Source organism: Microtus ochrogaster, chromosome 10 (assembly GCF_000317375.1).
Source record: "Microtus ochrogaster isolate Prairie Vole_2 chromosome 10, MicOch1.0, whole genome shotgun sequence".
NCBI classification, from domain to species: domain Eukaryota; kingdom Metazoa; phylum Chordata; class Mammalia; order Rodentia; family Cricetidae; genus Microtus; species Microtus ochrogaster.
In genome coordinates, this window is record NC_022016.1 from 81,926,912 (window position 1) to 81,929,621 (window position 2,710).

Consider the following 2,710-nt stretch of genomic DNA (forward strand, 5'->3'; position numbering starts at 1 on the left):
CATCTCTCCAGCCCTGCCTCCTGCTTTAAAAAAGAAAAGAAGGAGAGGAGAAGAAAAAAGAAAGGAGAGGAAGAGGAGGAGGGCTTTGCTATGTAGCCCAGGCTGGCCCCAGGCTCAGCCCTTTCCTGACCTGGCCTCCTGAACACTGGGGTTGCAGGTGTGCACCCCGTGCCTAGACAGGACATGTGCTCTTACAGACCCAGATCTTTCTGTGGGTCGTCTGTGGGGAAGGCGGTGGGAAAGAAGGAAGCAAGGCCCGAGTCTAGAGCACACAGGGCTCACAGGAAGAACGCCCCTGTCGCTGAGAGACAGACGGTGTGGAAAACGGCCCCAAGCCCGGAAACAGTTGAAAGGTTTTTATTTGTACTTCACTTGGCCTCATTTCCTTTCTTATCCTACGATGACTGGCCAGATGGCTGACTTGCGTCACTGCTGGCAGTTTTGCATGTAGAGAAAATTATTAAAATCAGACCTACGGTGACAATAATCTAGTTTGTTTTAACACAAAATTCTTTTTTCTTCCTTCAAGACAGGGTTCTTTTGTGTAGCTTGACAGTCATGGAATTCACTCTGTAGACCAGGCTGGCCTTGAACTCACAGAAATCCACCTGCCTCTGCCTCTGGAGTGCTGGGATTAAAGGTGTGCGCCACCACCGCCTTGCTTAAGACAAGATTTTTTTTTAATGATATTTCTTTTGTATTTACGTGTGTGTGTACTCGTGTGCATGTGTACCTGTGGGGGTTGGAGGACAACGTTGGGTGTCTTACTTCAGGAGTCACCCACTCTGATTCTCTGAGGCGAGGTCTCTCTTTGGCATGGTGGACTCACTGAGTAGGGTAGCTGGCTGGCCAGCACGCACCGTGCATCCACTGGTCCACCTGTCTCCACCTCCCCCGTGCTGGAACAACACCAGTATATCACCACAGCCAGAGCTCCCCTAACAATGAGCTTCCTGGTTCCAGCTGAGAGCAACTGTCTAATTGAGAACAAGTTAGCCTTTGTTGGACCCTGGCCAACAGTGTGATCTCAGGACATCCTCGACTGTCTGTTTGTCCCCAGGAGAACGGGTATGAACTAGGTGACCCCCATGACTCCAGTTCATCCTGGAGTCTCCCCATTCCCAGCTAGCCCCCACTCGCTGCTGGTGTCTACCGCCCTCTTGTGGTAGAGGGGGGTTTTGTTCTTTCCAGTTCCCACCAGCCAGTGTGGCAGCATGTGGGTGTCAAATATTTAATATTTGAGTGTCACACTAAGTGACATCAGGGGGAAATGGGGGAGAGGGAGGAGAGAGGGATCCAGAGCCCCCTGGAGACTGAACACATTTAAGCAAGATCCAGGAGATCGCTCAACAACCTGACACCTGTTTGTTTGCTGATGAAACCAGGTTTAGAGCTCAGCAAAGAACTACACACATGTCGGCTCCCACCAGAGAGGCTCTGTCCATGAGGACAAGACAAATATGGTGCTTGTGACTGCACACTGCGCTTTTCTGGTTCTGTGATTCTTAAAACCTTGGGAATCCCAGAGCGACTGTCTTCTGATATTTATATCGGAATATACACATTACCACTTTTCTTGCTGTTCACATTTTACGGTTCTGTATTTCTTTTAATATTTTCCCCTTCTTTTCTGGTTTTATTTACTTATTCAAAAGCTCACCCAGTTCAAGCAGGTGCCTGTAGAAGTTGGAAGAGAGTGTCAGATCTGGAGCTGGAGTTACAGACTGAGATAAGCCACAAGACGTGGGTACTGGGAACTGAACTCGGCTCCTCTGCGGGATCAGGATGCGGTCCCAGCCACAGTGCCATCTCTCCAGCCACTCGGATGGTGGTTCTAGTGAAAATAGTTCTGAATTAGCATCATCATCGTTGTTATTATTTGTATGGTGTTTTGACGGCTCGTGTGTGTATGCACTACATTCGTGCAGTTCCCAGGGAGGCCAGAAGATGGCATCAGATCCCCTGGAACTAGAACTAAGAGACAGTTATGAGCCATCATATAGATGCTGGGACTTGGGTCCTGAGCAAGAGCAGAAAGTGCTCTTAACGGCTGAGCTGTCTCTCCAGTCTCTGCAGTAGACTGCAAACTTTTATTATGTTGGGTTTCCAAAAATCTTTTTTTTAAGGCGAGAGTGTGAATGCAGCCCCCCACTACCACAGACTGTGCAGTTAAGTTTCCCACACGTGGGGAAATCACAGGGGTCAGCACATCAAAGGGCAAATGACGAGCTTCATGCTGGGAAACCACCTTGTGATCATGGTGTCCCCTGCCAGGCAAGTGTTCTGCTGGGTTTTGGTTTTATTTTATTTTTGTTTTTTGTTTTTGTTTTTCGAAACAGGGTTTCTCCGTGTAGTTTTGGAGCCTGTCCTGGAACTAGCTGTTGTAGACCAGGCTGGCTTCGAACTCACAGAGATCCGCCCCCCTCTGCCTCCGAAGGCGTGCGCCACCACCGCCTGGCTTGTGCTAGCTTTTAACAACTGTGTCTAACTTGCACAGTAAAGGACACACGCGGGTGGTTTGTTTTCAGATCTTTTAATTTCAGGGTGATTCCGATTACCGCTGCTTGTCGCTGATTCTTAAACGTGTCTGTCATGCAGCCTTATCAAAGCACAGAAAAAGAGTTTCGAGAAAAATCTACCGGGCTGAGAGTGCGGCTCAACAGCCTGGTGCAGAACTCAAACTCTACTCTAGATGTCGCTGTGGAGGCGT

General features: G+C 49.0%; 1 non-coding gene across 1 annotated transcript; it reads right to left on the bottom strand.

Annotated features, from left to right (window-relative positions):
• Nucleotides 1-2,123: 2,123 nt before the first annotated feature.
• Nucleotides 2,124-2,282, bottom strand: LOC113456679. Its single transcript, XR_003377439.1, has one exon. It is a non-coding gene; the product is annotated as a U1 spliceosomal RNA (small nuclear RNA).
• Between the last annotated feature and the right edge of the window lie 428 nt (nucleotides 2,283-2,710).